We start from the raw sequence: 20,017 nt of genomic DNA on the forward strand, positions 1-20,017 counted from the left end.
CTACGAAAGGCGGATTTCAGAGCGCTGATATTCCAGTCGGTTTCATATGCTAACGTGCGAAATTCTACGGCATACTGGGCCACCGTTCTTCTTCCCTGTTGAATCTCCATCAAATTGCATTCAGCCGCCTCTCGCCTCCCGGGAGCATCAAACACTGCCCTGAACGATGCCATAAAGGCATCAGCATCTTCCAGAATGGGTGAGTTTTGTTCCAACAGAGGTGATGCCCATGCTAATGCTTCTAATCTTAAAAGGTTGATAATAAAAGTCACTCTGTTATTATGAGAAGCAAAGGTGTGAGGATGAGCTCTAAAGTGTAGAGTGCACTGATTAAAAAAACCCCTACATTCCTGGGGGTCTCCGGAGAATTTATCTGGCAAAGGCATCTTGGGTGCTTTGACTGGCGTACCGAATCCAGGTGCTGGTGGTGATGAATCAGATGATGCACCTTGGCCGACGGTAAGAGACAGGTTGGTAGCCATGGATCTGAGAAGGTCAGCAACATCATCCAGTTTCCGTTCCAAAGACTGGAGTTGAGATGCATGAGCCGCCAGGACTTGATCCTGTCTGTCTTGACGATTGGACATCCTTGCCAAATCTGCGGGATCCATGTCAGGCCTGTGATAACTGCCACGTCTGCAATACAGCAGAGGATCCTCGCTGCAGAAATTGGGAAGCCGCCTCCTGGCGGAGGTGGAGAGCCCAGCAACGGAACACCGAAGTGTATAACGGACACAGGAGCATAGCGAAGTACAAAATAATCAGGAACAAAAATAGTAAATAAAATATACAAATCAAGGAACGCTAGTGAAGGCTATGAGGCACTATCACAGGCAAAGGTGAAGTGCATACTGAGGGTTTAAATATCCCTCTCAATAACAGGATCCTCCTACCCACCTAATTAGGGGGAGGAGGAAAAAAGATAACCCTTACAAAAAAAAATACTGCAGTTTTTCTGAAGTAATACTGCAGTTTTTTGGACATGAAAACACTGCAATACTGCACTTTTACTGCAGTATTACTTCACATTTACTGCACTTTTACGGCATTTGTACTTCACTGTACTGCAGTTATTTTTGCACGGAAGTACAAATGCAATAAAGCTACAGTACTTTGAAGTACAACTGTAGGTTTGCAGTATAAAAAAAAGTGCAGTAAATGTGAAGTAATACTGCAGTAAAAGTGCAGTATTGCAGTTTTTTCATGTCCAAAAAACTGCAGTATTACTTCAGAAAAAACTGCAGTAATTTTTCGTAAGGGAAATGTCGCTTTAAGAAGCGACATGAATATTTATGAGTACTACTGACGTCGAGGCGCGCGCCCCGTCAGGATCCAGTGATCTCTGCGGGGACACGCGTCTATCCGTAGAACGGACCTGGCGGTGGTTCCCGCCGACGGAACGAGCAGGGGACTGGACGCGCGTGCTGCGTCTCAGCTCCCCTACCCGCGGGACGAGGGAGGAGGTAACAAGAAGTTTCCAACCATTTGGAGCCATATATGTTGCTGTTTTGCACACCACTAGTTGGAGCGCCTTCCTTTCATGTAAGTGGTTTTAACCGTATATATTTGACACAACTTTTGGATCCTTCACAATGTGCTTTTATTTTTATAGTAATTAAAAGTATATGTTTTCTACGTGATGTCGATGGGCTCATTTACCATGGAGGCTTTGTGAGTGCGATATTTCACCTTTACTCACAATGCTTTATATTTTTTGCAATATTACACGATTGTGTTTCTATTTATTTTTGTTTTGCACTCTCATACGGATTTTACCCCAGTCACAGGGTCTTAGGGGGAATGGGCAGATTCTTGGGGTTTTTACCCCAGTCTCAGGGTTTTAGGGCTTTTACCCCAGTATCAGGATCTCGGGTGAACAGGCAGATGCTTAGTGGTTTTACCCCAGTCTAATGATTTTGGAGGGAATGAGTCTCAGGGTTTTTGCCCCAGTCTTAGGGGGAATTAGGGTTTGTATTCCAGTCTCAGAGTCTTAAGATGAATGCTGAATGGGCAGATTCTCAGGGTTTCTACACCCATCTCAGGATCTTCAAGGGGAAATGGGCAGATTCATCGAGGGAGCTCTGCAAAGCGAGGGTTTGCTCATCATTGTCTTTACCGCCACCAAACAATCTGGTTTTTCTCTTTACAGCCGCTCTGAGAATTTACATCAGCAGAGTGGATCCACAAACGCCGGCACCTGAAGGAGCAGATGAAACTGGAGACGAGACCAGCGAGCACCCAAGATTCGATCTCCATCGTCCCGAAAAAGATTCTGGAACTGAAGAAACGCCCGACGCTGAGTCTACGCCTGCATTAACAGTGAATAGAGAAAAAAACTTTTCTACTTTTTGCTACGCCAGGATGAACATCAGCTTGGATCTGGAAGAGAAGGTTTGGCCGTGCGGCCTCCTGAAAGCCATCTTCAAAGAGCTTCAATCTACTCACAAACTTGAACTTTGGATAGAGATGGGTAATTTAACAACTGAAATGGTACTGTTTAACCCCTTCGTGACAATTGCCGGTCCGGGCACGTCACTGAAAATCGTGACGATTATGACAATTGATGTGCCAGGACCGGCACGTCTTTAAACGGGTGAAAAAATCGATCCGTGATCGATTTTTTCACTCAAACGGTGTTGCTCTAATGCCTCGACATCGAGGCATTGAGCAACACCAAAAAAAACATTCCCGCCCCCCCCCGATCGCTCCTAGGAGCAAAAAAAAAACATGTTTGAAAGACTGCACGTTTTTCAAACATGGCGGCGCCCGCCGCCGAAAAACGGGTTTAGGAAGCGATCGCGAGTCGCTTCCTTTGCTTAGCTGGTGTTGCTAAGATGCCTCAGTATCGAGGCATCTTTGCAACACCTGTTTAGCAAAGGAAGCGACTCGCGATCGCTTCCTAAATGCTCAACTTACCTTCCCGGTGCCGGTGTCTTCGAAACACACGCGGTGTTTCAAGATGGCGGCGCCCATCAAGCCGGGGGGCGGAGCCTGCTGACATCATCGGGGGGGTGTTGCTGGATGTCATGGACATCCAGTGAATAACACCCCTAGTGGTCAGATCACTCATAAGAGTGATCATGATTTGATAAATCAAAGGCAATGTTTTCTAAACATTGCCTTTGATCAGTATTGGATCTGCCCCCCTCCTTCACTTGCTTCTAGTGAGGGAGAGAGACAGTGTGTTCTGGTATTTCAGGTATTCCCTAATAAAAATATATATATATTGATCCAAAGGCTCTTATAAGAGCCACCCATATAATATTAACCCCTTCATTGCCATTGATCACTGCATAAACAGTGATCTTGCATAGTGGCAATTGTTTTTGGTTTGTTTTTTTTTTTACATGTTTTTTTACTTTTTTTACTTTTTTTTACTTTTTTTTAGGTTTTTTTTTATTTTTTATTATAGCCATTAACCCTTTCCTTCCCCACTATTTTTGCTGCAATTCTTACCATGCAGCGGTATACGGCTGAGGAGGCGTATGCCTTTTTGGCCACAGATTCTGAGGCCACTGATACAGCGTCAGATTTTGACGTTGGTCAGTTCACAGATACATCTAGTGATGTATCTGTGGCTGTTAGGACGCCTACCACACGTAGTCGTGGCAGTGCACCAGAGGCATGGGTAGCGCCTAATAGGTACAAGCCAGCTATCCCTCCTTTTTCTGGAATTCCTGGCATCAATATTGATGTTACAGGATTCACTCCACTGCAATTTGTGCAGGTTTTTTTGGGAGACGATGTCTTGGGAGACATTGTCACACAAACAAACATTTATGCCCAGCAGCACCGTGCTGCTAGCCCTAATTCTTTTTGGGCAAAACAGCCATGGACTCCCATTGACGTGCCAGAATTTCTTAAATTCTGGGCACTCACAATGTTAATGGGCATTATAAAAAAGCCCTCCATCCGCTCCTACTGGAGCACCAGCCCCATCTTTAGTACCCCCATTTTTGCCCAAACTATAACTAGGCAAAGGTATGAAATGATTCTTCGTTTCATGCATTTTAGCGACAACAGCCTGTGCCCCCCTAAGGAGGACCCCCAGTTTGATAGGCTGTACAAAATCCGCCCCCTGATTACCCATCTCGCTGCCAGGTTTCCAGAGGTTTATACACCTGGAAAGAATATCTGCGTGGATGAATCCCTAATGAAATATAAAGGAAGGTTGGGATTCAAGCAGTATATTCCTTCCAAGCGCTCCAGGTATGGAGTGAAGGTGTATAAGCTCTGCGAGAGCGAGACAGGATATACTCATGCCTTCCGGGTATACGAGGGTAAGGATAGCTACCTTGACCCTCCAGGTTGCCCAGATCATCTGGGCACCAGTGCCAAGATTGTTTGGGACCTAATATTCCCCCTTATGAACAAAGGCTACCACTTGTATGTAGATAACTTCTATACAAGCGTCCCTTTGTTCAAGCTGCTGTATTGTTTCGATACGGTAGCTTGCGGTTCTATAAAAAAGAACCGCTTGGGTTTCCCACAACGCCTGGTACGAACCCGGCTAGGAAAGGGGGGACCTCAGCTCTACGCCAAGAGGAGCTTTTGGCATTGAAGTTCAAGGACAGAAAAGAGGTGTGCATGCTGAGCACCATCCACGATGAGAGAACCGTGGAGGTTTCTGTCCGTGGCAGAGCTGGGGTCACTACAAAGCCAGTGTGCATCAGGGCCTATAACAAGCACATGGGTGGAGTTGATCTGTCAGATCAACTCCTACAGCCCTACCTCATTATGAGGAAGACAAAGGCCTGGTACAAGAAGGTTGCAATTTATCTAATGCAAATTGCAACCTATAACGCTTTTTTGCTGCACAAAAAAGCAGACACTGGGCTGAAGCTGTCTTTTTTGCAGTTTCAGCTCGAAGTAATTTCAGGTATCTTGTACCGTGATGCACCTGGTCCCCAAGTAGTGATGGGAACCAACAGAATTGGGGCTACCCATTTTATTTTTAAAATCCCCCCTACAGCAAAGAAGCAGAATCCCCAAAAGAGATGCAGGGTATGCTACAGCAGGGGGCAAAGAAAGGACACCACATTTTACTGTCCAGATTGCCCCGGAAAACCTGCACTCTGTGTCGGTGACTGCTTCAAGCTGTATCACACAGTTTCCCATTTTTAATTTTTTTTTTGTTCCTGCTCCATTTTTGTATTTTTTTTTAATTTTTTGTTACATTTACTGTTTTTTAGCTTTTATTTGCTCCACCATTTTTAAGCGTTTTTATTTGCACTGTCAAGTGACCCCTGTGTCCATTCCGTGGCATGAGGGACCACTTAAGGTGCTAGATCAAATCCCTTCTTGGAGATAGGCCAGGCTTTCTTGTAACCTGTCCCTACTGATAGTTGGGTACAAGCATTTTTCTTTACCCAGATGTAAAATTCCTACTGAATTTGAATTGCTCATGTTCCAAACGTGGCCCTTTTGCCCCCAAACAATCTGACAAACCCATGCATGTGGGGTATCAATGTACTCAGGAGATGTTGCTGGACACATATCTGGGTGTTGTGTGACCGCAACATATACCAGGAGCTGTAATTTCACACCTGAAGTACAAAGTATGTGAAAAAAACACCAAAAACAATTACTATCCCAAACTTTGACAAGGGTTGGTGGTAGGATTAGTGCATGGAAAGGGTTAAACTATCAGCATCTAAAATACCCTGGGGTGTCTAGTTTTCAAAAATATATGGTTTGGTGGGGTAAATTTAATTTGCTGGCTTCAAAGATGCCCCAAATACCACATAGAGACAGAATTACCAGATTCAGAGAAAAATGGTTTTGAATTAGCAAAACGCTACTTGTACTTATTGCCCCATAACGTGTAGAAGAAAGCAAAAAAATATAAAAACATTGGGTATTTCTAAACTCGGGACAAATAGTAGAATCTATTTAGCAGGTTTTTTCAGTAGTTTTTTATGATGAATAAAAGATTTTTCAAATAAAAGTGAGAAAATTTGTTTTTTTTTTCAATTTTTCGTCATATTTTATTATTTTTATTATAGGAAATTACATCATATGAAAAAAATTTTGGTGTCTGAAGAAAGCCCTTCTTGTCCTGAAAAAAACAATATATAACTTGTGTGGGTTTAGTAAATGGGTTAAGAGAAAATTACAGCTAAACACAAACACCGCAGAAACGATAAAACAGCCATTGTCACGAAGGGTACAAAAAGTAAAATCAGCCTTTGTCACGAAGGGGTTAAGGAATTACCAAATTCAATAAATAACATAGACCAAAGTATATTTTGATTGCGACTACACTTGGGGTTATTGGGAAGATAAGATTAAAGGCTATTGCAATAAATAATACTTAAATGTTAATGTTGGAAATTCCATAATTTTAGCACTCATTTTTTCTTTATAATTTTTGTGATTTGCTATTTTTAGAGATGTGCAGTGGCATCTTCAGCTTTCATATTTAGGGGGGGGCACATAGGGGACCAAAGTAGACCAAAGTAGGGGGGTCAATTATAAAACGGTACATATACAGTGTATATATATATATATATATATATATATATATATATATATATATATATATGCGTTAGATGTGTATTTTTAACTACATAATATGTACTTATCTCTTTGAAATAAAGACCGTGATTGAAATATGATTTCAAAATAACAGCTGAAGTTATTTTTCATTCTTTAATATTAGCCCCTGCTGCCAATATATATATATGAATATTAGACCCTGCTGTCGATATATAGAAATATTACACCCTGCTTCCGCTATATATTTGTATTAGCCCCTGCTGCAAATATATATATATACTTATATTATACCCAGCTGCCAATATATAATAATATTAGCCCCTGCAGCCAATATATATAAATATTAGCCCCTGCAGCCAATATATATATAAATATTAGCCCCTGCAGCCAATATATATAAATATAAGCCCCTGCAGCCAATATATATTAATATTAGCCCCTGCTGCTGATATATATAAATATAAGACCCTGCTGCCAATATGAATATAAATACCAAACCCTGCTGCCAATAAATATTAATATTAGCCCCTGCTGCCAATATATATATATTCATATTAGCCCCTGCTGCTGATATATATTTATATTAGACTCTGCTGCCGAAATATATTAATATTCATCCCTGCTGCTCATATATATAGGAATATTAGCCCCTGCAGCCAATATATACTAACATTAGACGTAATATTAGACAGTAATATAACCCCCAACGCTGTATACAGTAATATAAACCCAAGTGCTGTATACAGTAATGTAACCCCAGCGATGTATACAGTATTAAACCCCCCAGTGCTGTACACAGTATTATAACCCCCAGCACTGTATATAGTAATATAACCCCCAGCGCTGTATTCAGTAATATAACCCCCAGTGCTGTATACAGTAATATAACCCCAAGTGCTGTATACAGTAATATAACCCCCAGCGCTGTATACAGTAATAACCCCAAGTGCTGTATACAGTAATATAACCCCAAAGCTGTATACAGTAATATAACCCCCAGCGCTGTATACAGTAATAAAACCCTCCAGTACTGTACACAGTAATATAACCCCCAGTGCTGTATACAGTAATATAACCCCAGCACTGTATACAGTAATAAAGACCCCCAGTGCTGTATACAGTAATATAACCTCCCAGCGCTGTATACAGTAATATAACCCCAGCACTGTATACAGTAATATAACTCCCCCAGCACTGTATACAGTAATAACCCCCAGCGCTGTATTCAGTAATATAACCCCCAGCGATGTACGCAGTAATATAACCCTCAGCGCTGTATACAGTAATATAACCTCCCCCAGCACTGTATACAGTAATATAACACCCCCAGTGCTGTATACAGTAATATAACCCCCCCAGTGCTGTATACAGTAATATAACCCCCCCAGTGCTGTATACAGTAATAACCCCCCAACGCTTTATACAGTAATAACCCCCAGCGCTGTATACAGTAATATAACCCCCCCAGTGCTGTATACAGTAATAACCCCCCAACGCTTTATACAGTAATAACCCCCAGCGCTGTATACAGTAAAATAACCCCCAGCGCTGTATACATTAGGAAGCCCCAGAGCTGTATACTCAGTGGGATTTACAAACGTTACGTGGATCACCCCCTCGCCGGGAGGTTTAATGTGATCTTAAATGAGATGCAGTACAAGCCAGAGGCCTTGTTTGATAACCCTATGGACAAAATGATGATTGGGGTCGTCTTAGTCTTAGTCTTCCTGATTGTTCTAGACATTGCCATAGCTTGCAGGAAAACTTTAAAAGGTACCATTCACTAAGTTGCCGGTGTAAATATGTTCAGCCTCATGTCTAACTGCCATCACCTTTACGTCTGTTAACAACTGGAAAAAAAAGACATGATTTTGGAGGCAAATGTCATGTATCATGTAATTATTTTATTGGGATTGATGAAGATGCTTTGATGTCCACTCAGTATAAATTGTCTACCCAGCATAAACGTTGTAACAATTCTTTGCTTCTAAATCAGAAACAAGACTTCAAGGGGAAATGGGCAGATTCATCGAGGGAGCTCTGCAAAGCAAGGGTTTGGCCCATGCGTGCCTGGGCCTTCACCCTACCATGGCCAGTTTGCTCATCACTGTCTCTCCTCCACCAAACAATCTGGTTTCTCCCTTTACAGCCGCTCTGACTTTTCCCATCAGCAGAGTGGAACCACCAACCCCGGCACCTGAAGGGGCAGATGAAACTGGAAACCAGACCAGCGTACGCCCAACGGAGCAAGAGGCCATCCATTTCAATCGCATCTCTAAAGTATTTTCCCATTGACTTGCCTGATGTTCTCCCATAGACTCAGAAGGAAAAGAAATGTTGTACTGGAGTAAAAAAAAAAACTTTGATGCAATAAAGTAACTTCAATGTAAATAAAGAAATGATACATTCTATATAAAGTGAACAAACACACGAGCTGCAGAACATTCCACGGGATCCTAGGGTTTCTGAGGCCAGGTCCAACCACACAATGCTTTACTGCACAAAAAATATATATAGAGAAAAATATAAAATAAAATATATGCTCAATATATATATATGAATAATACACTTTTCTCTGTCCTTCTGCATACACTTTTATATTTACCCTTGAAACGTGTGTTCAAAAATTCACCTTCAGGCAAAAACTGTTTTAAAAAAACCCAATTTACAGATTTACTGCTTCGTCTTGCGCAATTTCTCATTGGTAGAAAAAAAATATTTTTGGAATAAGAGGGAACATTAGAAATCAGTGGCCCCTAGCCTGGGGGCCAATCGGTACAGAACTGTAGACACCTCGCCTGTGCCACCTCTAAACAAGGAGAGATACTCATTGTACAGCGCTACGGAATACGATGGCCCTATATAACACAATAATTAATAATAATAATTTGTAGTAAGAGACATTGAAGTAAATAATGTATAATTTCCTTAACCAAAAACATCCAGAAAGTCATTACAGGATCCATACCGCATCCCCATTCACCATCACTGTCCATATATCTGCTGGGCTACCAAGAGGAGGACTCGTATCTCCATCGGGTCGACTCAAGACGTTCTCTCAGGTTCTTCAACAGCCAGAAGATTTAAAGCCCATCAATGGAAATTAATTTTCTAATCATTAAGGGGCATCAATAGAACATTATATAGAAGAGCAAAAAGACCCCAAAAGACCCTTGAAAATGCTGAATACCATACAACCTGTTTATTAAAATGGAGCAAATGGCCCCATATTCCACACAACCTCCCCCTCCAGAATATCCAGCACAGATATGCAGACAGAAAATGCTTTTTAAACCCCTAAATTCAGCAATTCAGTCTTTAAGAATTAATGTCATTTTAGATTTGTTCTCACAAGTTCAGAAATTGGTTCTGTTGGTTGCTATGGAGATTGCACCAATTGGTTATTTTGCAAAACACATTATATATATAACCACATATGGAAACTCTCAGGGTGCGATATCACAGCTGGAAACCCTGCTTGAATACAGGTCATTTCATCTCATATATTTGGGAAAATTAAGATGGTACTTATTTGGTATCTTTCTACATGGTAACATTCTAGAAAGCTTTGGATTCCTTATGACATCATCGATGGTGATATTGTACAGAGATGTGTATTATTCATGATATGATAGATGGTAACATTGAAGAGTGGCATGTATTGTTTATGACATCATCGAGGGTAACATTCTAGAATGTTTGTGTTGTTTATGACATCATAGGTACAAGTCTATAAATCCCCCGGTAATTGAGAAACCGGCTAACAGACAAGCGAGAGGAGTCTAGGAGTTGGTCTGATTTTTTTCTGCGGTTCTTCTTTCGAGAAAGAAACAAGAAAACTAACTATCGGGTGACGCCATGATTCGGGTGTCACACATCACGTTTGTGATGGGCTTGGTGCTTCTAGCACAAGCCACTATCTCACTTGGTGAGGAAGGGATCACTGTGGCCTGTTCTGCCCAAATTCCCTGTAAAATAGCCGTTGCCTCCCATAATCCCATCATCCTAACCTGTGTGAACAGGCCCACGGACGCTTCCATTTATTGGCAATATCTAGATATTTCCAATTCCAGCGCAAAACCCGTTACCCTCGTCCAAAGTCAAGGTTCGATCTCCACCATCCCGACAAAGCTTCTGGAACTGATGAAACGCCCGACGCTGATATCCGGCGATCTGAAGATTCTCTCCCCGGAAGTGAAAAACACCGGAATCTATACCTGCAGATATGGAGAGGCGGTTCTAGCTCATTACGCGCTAGATGTCCAGAATGTAGAAGACATTTACATTTCTCATGCAAGTCTGGGGCAGATGGTGCAACCTAATACCACTTTGGACTTTGGAGATAAGGGTTCGGTTGAAATGTTCACGGTTTGGGAGGAATGGCAGCCCTGTGACAGGTGCGGGGTTCAAGGAGAGAGGAAGAAGCTTGGCTTTTGCTACGCCAGGATGAACATCAGCTTGGATCTGGAAGAGAAGGTTTGGCCGTGCGGCCTCCTGAGAGCCATCTTCAAAGAACTTCAACCTACTCATAAACCTGAACTCAGGATAGAGATGTGTGAAGACAGCTGCAAGGAACCAACATCTTCCGAAAATGAGGTTCAGCTTCTTCTGACTGACAACTTTTATACAAACCTCCACGCCGACGCATTACTCAAATGCCCCACGGCCTCCATTTACAGGTAATGATCTATATCTCATCAAATTTAAAGCGGAAGTCCCCCAACGCTGTGTAAAGTAATAACCCCCCAAGAGCTGTATAAAGTAATACCCCCCAGCTTTGTATACAGTTATAACCCCTAGGGCTGTACACAGTAATAACCCCCCCAGCGCTGTATACAGTAATATAACCCCCCAGCGCTGTATAGAGTAGCAGATAAAATGGAATGAAGGATAGTTATTTACTCTTTCTATGCATTATTTTGCAGACCTGTTTACTGGGAGCGTGAATGTGTTTCTATATCACGTCTACAACAGCTCCGTGGCAGCAGCCCGTATATTTTGGATAACGCCACCAGCGGGGGATCCTTGCTTATTCCAAATCTCAACCAATCAGATGCCGGAATTTACAAATGTTACGTGGATCACCGCCTGGCCGGGAGCTTTAATGTGATCGTCCATAAGCTGCAGTACACGTGGGAAGCGTGGCTCTATACTTCTCTGGAGTCACTGATACTTGGCATCGTCTTATTCCTAATCTGATAGTTCTAGGCATTGCCTTGGCTTTCAACAAACCTTTCAGCGATGCCATCAGCAAATTACCGGTGTAAATGTGTTCAGCCTCATGTCTAACTGCCAGCACCTTTACGTTTGTTATCAACTGGAAATAAAAGACATGATTTTGGAGGCAAAATTAATGTATCATGTAATTATTTTATTGGGATTGATGAAGATGCTTTGACGTCCATCAAGAAATTTGTCTACTCTGCATAAATTGTCTACTCTCAGGGTTTTTACTAGACTTGCGCATTCGTCTTCGGGCGAACATGAAAACGAGCACGAAGAGGCCGTTTTTTTGTTCGTTCCGAAGACACGCCGAAGAGAATACAGTACCGGCAAAACGTAGGAGAAGACGAAGACTCACAACCACGAAGAATCGAAGATTCTTCGTGATCGTCTTCGTTTTTGCCACGCAGCCGCCAAAATTTCAAACAGGAGTGAGCTGATCTCGTCTGTCCAATCAGCTCACTCTTGTGACGTCATGCTAAGGGTCTCGTCCAATGCCTGTGCTGCTGTTTTTTGAATTCTGAAGGCGCCTTTATAAGACCAGAGCTTGCCTGAGAGATCCATTCATTTTTCGCTGTGACTGCTTTGGCAACACTGCTGTGCTGCATCCGAGCGTTACAGAGAGATTGTTCTGTTCTGTGTGAGACTGGTAAGCCTTAGCCTGCCATTTCTCACAGTGTACTTCATCCTCACTTCAGTGCTACTTAATATAATTAATAATAATAATTTGATTAATTTAAATTTTTTTTATTTAATTTGTCATCAACTGTAGTGTAAGTGCTGTTGAGTTGTGTAAAAGATTCTAATAAACCTCAATTAAGAAATGGACCATATATAATTATTGGTATAGGCAATAGTTCAATGATAGGCTTCAAGGTTTCCTTGACCTTAAAATATGGAATGAAGGATTTGCTGAACAGGCATTCTATAGATAGGATAGTAACTTGCTAATGCAGGGTATAGTTGTAACTCTAAAAGGGCATTACAGTATGCGTACAGCCACCACCTAAAATAGGGTTTCGACGTGTAAAGATCTTAGTGAGCATGTTTACCCAATTAGGTGAAGACCAATAGACTGACAAGACTGACATCATTATTCAAACCGTGTATATAAGTTAAGGCCTTGGAGAAGCATAGGAGGAGAGGTAGAGGGGAGATGTACTTGCCATCCACGTACTCTTCACGTCCCAACACTCCCTCCCTCCATCCTCAGGAATGCATAGGACAGATGTCATGAACTAAATTCCTCTCCAAGGTTTTGTAAGACTTGTTTCGTATTATTTTTGTTATCTTCTTTTTATATTCTTCTTCTATTTTTGTTCGTATTAAATGTTTTACCTTTGTTTGCATCTAAGTGACTCTGCCTATTTTTGACGCACATACATTTATATGTGTTCCAATTATTTGAAGTTTGTATTTGGCCCTATATACATTTTATTACATATCTGGCGTGCCAGCCCTGCGTATTTTTTCCTGACCTTTGCCCTCCAGCTTGCTCAGGGGGAAGGGCAGATATATCTGTACACTTTTTGCAAACTGTCGGGAGAAAATTAAGAAAAGGACCTTTGAGGATACAGACTTCCAGATTTTATTGGAAAAACAAGTGCTAAGAGACGCTATTGACGGCAGACGCAAGAAAGCCATACAGCGTGATACAACAGCCACTCAAGGAGAGTTCATTAAGAAGGGTAAGTCATGGATTTTATAAAAACATATGCTAACAAAAGTAAAATAACTTTTCAATTTGATAATTGTCCTACTAATGCACAGTTATGGGCTAGTATGTACAAACAATGTGAGCTAGAGAATATGAAGATAGATAAGAAATTGTTATGTATTGATAAACTTAAGAAGAAACTGCAAAATGTCCTAAGCATGTTTAAAACGTTTAATGACTTGATTGTGGAGGATTTACAGCCTAGACAAAGTATTTGCATGATTAACAAAGTTGTACCAGAATCTAACCCTGATGACAGTACTGACGACTTTAACAGCTGTCCCGACTGTTTTGTTTTAGCTCAGCAATTAGAGAACTTGGAGAGGGCTAGGGACAGACAAGCTCAGTTACTGTCTAAACTATGTTTAGAAAATAAGAAGGTGTCAGTTATCACAAGACAAGAAGGTAAGAAGGGCGTATCTTTTGTCCCTGAAATATCTGGTACCTCAACAATAGATTCTGATGAGGAACTTGACGTAGGAGGAGTTGAGAGACAAAAGCTCAGAGACAGTGCAACAAAATTGACTTTAAAAATTAATGATCAATTAATAAAAATTGCCAAAGATATTCCTAAATATGACGATAAGATGGATGCATTCCATAATATTGATGTATTTGAAACAAATACAGACAAATTCCAATTAAATAACAAACAAAGAAACGCCATTTTTAGGCTTTGGATACCTTCACATATGTCCAAAAGGTTACAGGACACACCTACAGAGGATGCATTAGGTCAATTAGTGCATGCAAATGATATGGATAGATTGAAGCAATTAATTCTGTTTACAACTGGTGACTCATCTCCATCTCTTGACTTAATTGAATCTCTAAAAGTAAATCTTCAAGATGATCCCTTTGCATTTTTGTTGAAATTTGAGAAAGCCTATAGAATGGTAATGGGAGTTGATGATGGAGATGAACCACAGGCAATGATTATAGCATTTGTAAGGAAATTTAAATATCTAGATCCTGTATCAGTTCAGCTTGCCTCTGAAAAACCTAGTTTGCAAGAAGCAGCCATATTCATTGATCGTATTAGAAGAGCAATGAAAATGTCAACTGTAAAGGTAAAAGTATCTACAGTACAGGAACTAATTGACAAACGGCGAGAATTAACTCAGAATGACTGTCACAAGCCACAAACTAATCCTACTAATTTTGAACGATTTGATAATACTAACCAAAAGATATTCAGACCAAATGTTAGTTGTTATCATTGTGGTCAAAGAGGACATTTGAAGTGGCAGTGTAAACAATTTCTTAAAAATAGAAAATTTGTCCCTAGAACACAAAATTTTGGGAAAGAGAATGGGCTGGTGTCAACAGCCCCACCTACTGGTGAACAATTTAAGTCAACGTCCCCATACACTCCACTAATAAGGCAGGTGCAAGAGCTCACAACAAATAGTACTGCTACTAATGTAACAGGAAAGAATGTCAGGGGGGGTCTGACACCCTCTCAGTGACTAGATAAGAATCAATCACTCTGTAAGTTGACCCATGTAGCTCCAGTGTCAACTGACAACTGTGGCAGACCATATGTCAAGGGAAAATTACAGGGAAAAGAGATTACATTCCTAATAGATACAGGAGCTCAATTAAGTGTGACTAATCAAGCTTTGCCTATAACATCTAATTCACCTGTTTGCACGATTGTAGGTTTTAGTGGTAAAGGTAATACTTCAGCAACTTTAGTTACTGGTGTTTTGTTTGAGATTCCTGGCTATTTGTGTACTGAAATTGATATCTGGCATTGTCCTAGCTCAGAAAATATCTTAGGGGCTGACGTAATGAGAGAAAGAGGTTGGGTCATTGACTTAGGGAATCAAGTGATTTGGAGAAGTAATAACCTTAAAGGGCCTGTAGTAATAGATCCAAGTGACTATAGTATAGTGGGCGTTATCAATTTAATTGAGGAGGTATCCCCAAATCATGTTTGGCCACAAATGGATTGTAATGACTTGACTCTTGTAGAAATTGTGCAGAAACATCCCTCGTTATGGGCTCAATCTAAGAATGAGGTAGGGACGATGAAAGATGTTGTTGTTAAAGTGGAAGGAATAGATCCCATAGCTCAGAAACAGTACCGATTGCCTCCAGATTCAATTGAGCCTTTGTCCAAAATTATTGAAGAACTACTTCAACAAGGCGTCATACGCAAATCAAATTCGGTGACAAATTATCCGTTATGGGCAGTTAAGAAACCAGATAATTCTTATAGAATGCTTCTAGATTTGCGTATGTTTAATAAATGTACCCCAAATGTGGCACCAATTGTAGCAGATACCCCTGACATCATGTCTCGATTGAATGCTAAGGCGAAGTTTTTCTCGGTACTGGATATTAGTAATGGTTTTTTCAGTATTCAGATAGAGAGGAGTTGTCAATACAAATTTGCTTTTACTTTTCTGAATGAGCAATATGTATTTTGCAGATTACCACAAGGGGCGCACATGTCACCTAGTCTGTTTCATCAGGCATTGGCAAAAGTATTATCAAAATTCTCAAGGCAAGATTGTATTCTACAGTATGTGGATGATATCTTGTTGGCAACAGAGAGTAGAGAGGAACACCTCACCTTGCTAGCAGAATTGTTTGATCTGTTGTACGAGTCAGGATTGAAATTAAATCCAAGGAAGGTCCAATTACTGAAACAAGAGGTTCAGTACTTGGGAGTTTTGATAAGTCCAGGCCAGAGACGTCCTTTGCAGGAAAGAGTAGCAACAGTAGCAGCTTTGCCTGTACCTACAACTTTCAAAGCTTTAAGACAATTCCTGGGACTTGTAAATTTTTCTAGAGACTTCATAGAGGGCTTTGCTGAAAAAGCTAAACCCTTATATGACTTACTAAAAAGTACTGATGATGACAATTTGTTTGGTCCATGGGGAGATGAGCAGCAGAAAGCGTTTGAACAACTTAAACTTGATTTACAGAGAGCACCAGCTTTGACAACTGTGTATCCATCTAAGCCTTTTGCTTTACAAGTTCATACCTCAGAGACGGCTGTCTCGGCAGTTTTACTGCAGCTACAGGGAAAGGAATGGAGAATAGTTGGCTATTTTTCCAAACTCCTTTCACCTGTGGAAAAAGGGTTTGAAACGTGTGCAAGACATCTGGTGGGTGTACACTTTGCAGTCAAGGCGACTGAACATATTGTTGGGTTTAACAAACTAATTCTGCAGACCCCTCACTCCACCTTGAAATTGCTTCTTGAAAAAAGTATCCCAGGAGTGTCACATCAAAGATTTGCACATTGGTTGTTGTCTTTATCTCCAAAACAGATTGAAGTGGATCATAAAGCTAAATATGTGCTCCCTCAACTAATGCAATATGAGGGTGAATCACATGAGTGTGTTGAGACATTTCAGGGGGATTTTCCATCTCTTTTTAGAAAAGAAGTAGAGGAAACTGATGAACCAGTATTTGTAGATGGTTCTAGATTTTGTTTGAAAGGACAATATTATACCGGATATGCCATTTGGTTTCCAAAAAAAGGCTGAGCTATTCAGCACAGACTACCAGGACATTTTTCTGCACAGAGAGCAGAAATTGAAGCTGTTAAAACAGTATTGGAAATTAATGAGAAAGAAAACAATGATCGTTTGGTAATCTATAGTGATAGTTCATATGTCGTACGTTCACTAACAGACTACTTACCTGTGTGGAAAAAACGAGGTTTTGTGGATTCATCTAACAAAATCTTAAGTCATGTTGATACATTGCAGACTATCTTTGAGCTTGCTTCTAAAAATCCTAACCGATATGCTATTGTCAAAGTACCTGGCCATAGCAGAGGAACTAGTGATTTAGCTTTGGGAAATGAGAAAGCAGATTCTCTAGCCAAGGAAGCAGCTTTGATAGGAGAGATAGTGATGGAACTAGAACCGTTGGAAGTACTACCAGTAAAGAGTAAGGAAGCAAATTTACCTTCATTTAGTGATGAACAGATGAAAGATCCGTTCATTGTGGAATGTAAGAATAAAATAACACCTCCTTTTGTTTGTGAAAATGGAGTGATTTGTTATGAAATGCAAGTTAATTTACTTCCAGTTGTGCCTAAACACTTGCAGACGGAATTCACCCGCTATAATCATGAAAGTTTAGGTCATGTGGGTCAGCAAAAGTTGCTGGAAATTCTCAAAGAGAAGTTTTATTGGGACAAAATGGAAGACTCTGTACAAAATGTTGTTCAGTCATGTCTCATTTGTGCTCAAGTAAACCCCAGGCCTAAAGGACAAAAGCCACCACTTCTAAGAATTGCACCTGCAGACGGTCCGTGGTCTACATTGCAGATTGACTACATAGGTCCCCTACCTTCAGGTAAACAAGGTCTCAGGTATGCATTAGTCGTGGTAGATGTATTTTCTAAGTGGGTAGAACTGTTGCCTGTCAGGAAAGATGATGCTTTGTCTACGGCAAAAGCATTGATGAATCATGTTTTTTGTACTTGGGGAATCCCAAGGATGATTTCTTCTGACAGGGGGAGCCATTTTACTGGCAAAGTCATGCAGGCTGTTTGCGCAATACTGGGGGTACGTCAACAATTCCATGTTCCATACCATCCTCAGTCCGCAGGTATTGTAGAAAGAATGAACAGAACGATTAAGTCTAGAATTGCAAAAATTTTACTTGATAAAGGAAATACTTGGGTTGATGCAGTACCTCTGGTATTGATGAGTATTAGGGGAACAAGCTCCTCAACTACCCAGTATACACCTTTTGAATTAATGACAGGAAGGAAAATGCCATTGATCTTTCCTCATGAACCGTTTTTGTCTACTCCACAGAAAGATGCCATTGCAAGAACTAAGTGGTTACAGGTACTTCAGGATAATTTAAAAGCAATCCTTCCACACGCAGCGTCTAGAATGCAGCGTATGGTACCGCCTCACTCTTTTAAATTTGTGAAAGGAGCATCAGTAATGATTAAGACTTTTAGGAAGGCGGGACCGTGGGAAAGTAATTGGGAAGGACCGTTTGAAATAATCGACACTATGGGTCAAGTTATGATCCTTGTTCAAAGGACAGAAAAGACTGTGAAAAATACTCGTAGGCAGCAGAAGCTGTGGGTACATGTTGACCAGTGTAAATTATATGTTTCTAACTAAATTCTGTTCTTGCAGGAACACAGTTCTGCAAGAAAATGGAGGAACAAAACTGTTTACTATTGGACAAAGAACCTCCAAAGAAACAGCAATACAAGAAGCGTGACATCAAGATAGCGTGTTACATATTACTTCCATGGTTGTTGGTGCTGAGTTTTTTGATTGCTGTGTTGTTTGAACTATACCAGAAGCCAATTGGAATTGATGATCCGACAAAGGATTTACCACAGGAGACATTGTTATCACATAAGATAAGAGAAGTTCGAGTGGATCGACTCCTGACATCAGACATTGATACATCAAGAGACATTGTTGGACAAATTAGATTCGGTTATGGCTCCAGAGATCAACCTTGTTTGACTATATTTTTTGAGCATACCTCAGAGATCACGGTTCATGCAACAGTAGGACCAAAAGCCAAATTCACACAGTCACAGGGGAATTATACCCATAATAATCAGACAGGTGTTTGGGAATGTCATCCTACTGAGTCTATGTGGTGGTTTATAACAATTAAGGGAGAAGAACATGCACAATGGACAGGTGATGTTACCAATGAGATGTTAACATCAGGGAAAATGGGAAGATTAAAGACAGAGATTTGGTATAAGACTCAGTCTTATGGTAAAATCTTGGATCCTTCACTGCTTTCTATATCAGCAGGGGATGATGATTGGACTAGGGTTTGGAACTTTCAGGTGGAAAGAGAGATAGCTATGGTCAAAGTATCTTTTGTATTTACGGTAACTAATTCTATAGCACCTGAAGTTAGAGTTAATCCCCATAGTGTGAAAAGCCAAGAGGAATTGGAACCTATAGAACTACAATGTGGGACAAGGTTACTATTACCCCAGGAAGCATCACTCGTTTGGTCAAAAGGGAAAACATCTTTAGGAAGTTTTACAAATAATCCAACTCGTATACTTCATAAGGGTCAAATGGGGGATGTACATTGGAATGGTATACATTTTATGCTTAGAATAGATAGTCCAACTCGTAAAGACTCTGGGATATATGAATGTTGTGTATTACTGAAAGGAGATTACAAACACTGTGACAGAGCAAATGTCAGTGTTTGGTCCCCTGAAGACAATTTGTGTACTGGTACTAGACTCAAACCATCCAATCCTTTTCAGGTTAATTACTTTCTAAGCCATTGTTGAGGAATGGATCGTTTGTAACCCTAGTTTGGACTTTTAACATGACTGATTGGAAAATATCCACTTGGTTTCCTCAATGTTTGTCACACCTTACTAACCTGGAAAAAGGTCTTGCTCAATGGTTTGGACAAAATCCATTGAGAATGGCAAGAAGTAGACGAGGTATTATTGAGGGAATCTTGGGGGGTGTTGGTTCGGTAGGAAGCTTACTTAATACTATGGATATAAATACTCTTAAATCCGATTTGGGATCCGTGAGTTATGTTGGAAGTCAGGGAGCAAAAGTACAAAAAGGGTTAAATCAGTTATTG

General features: G+C 40.7%; 1 non-coding gene across 1 annotated transcript; it reads left to right on the top strand.

The window, feature by feature from the left end:
- The first annotated feature begins 5,227 nt into the window (after positions 1 to 5,227).
- Positions 5,228 to 5,357, top strand: LOC149282223 (small nucleolar RNA SNORA35). The gene has a single exon (XR_016277981.1). It is a non-coding gene; the product is annotated as a small nucleolar RNA SNORA35 (small nucleolar RNA).
- The last annotated feature ends 14,660 nt before the right edge of the window (positions 5,358 to 20,017 follow it).

Source organism: Sceloporus occidentalis, unplaced genomic scaffold (genome assembly GCF_023333645.1).
Source record: "Sceloporus occidentalis isolate IW3139 unplaced genomic scaffold, rSceOcc1.0.p SCAF_120, whole genome shotgun sequence".
Classification (NCBI taxonomy): domain Eukaryota; kingdom Metazoa; phylum Chordata; class Lepidosauria; order Squamata; family Phrynosomatidae; genus Sceloporus; species Sceloporus occidentalis.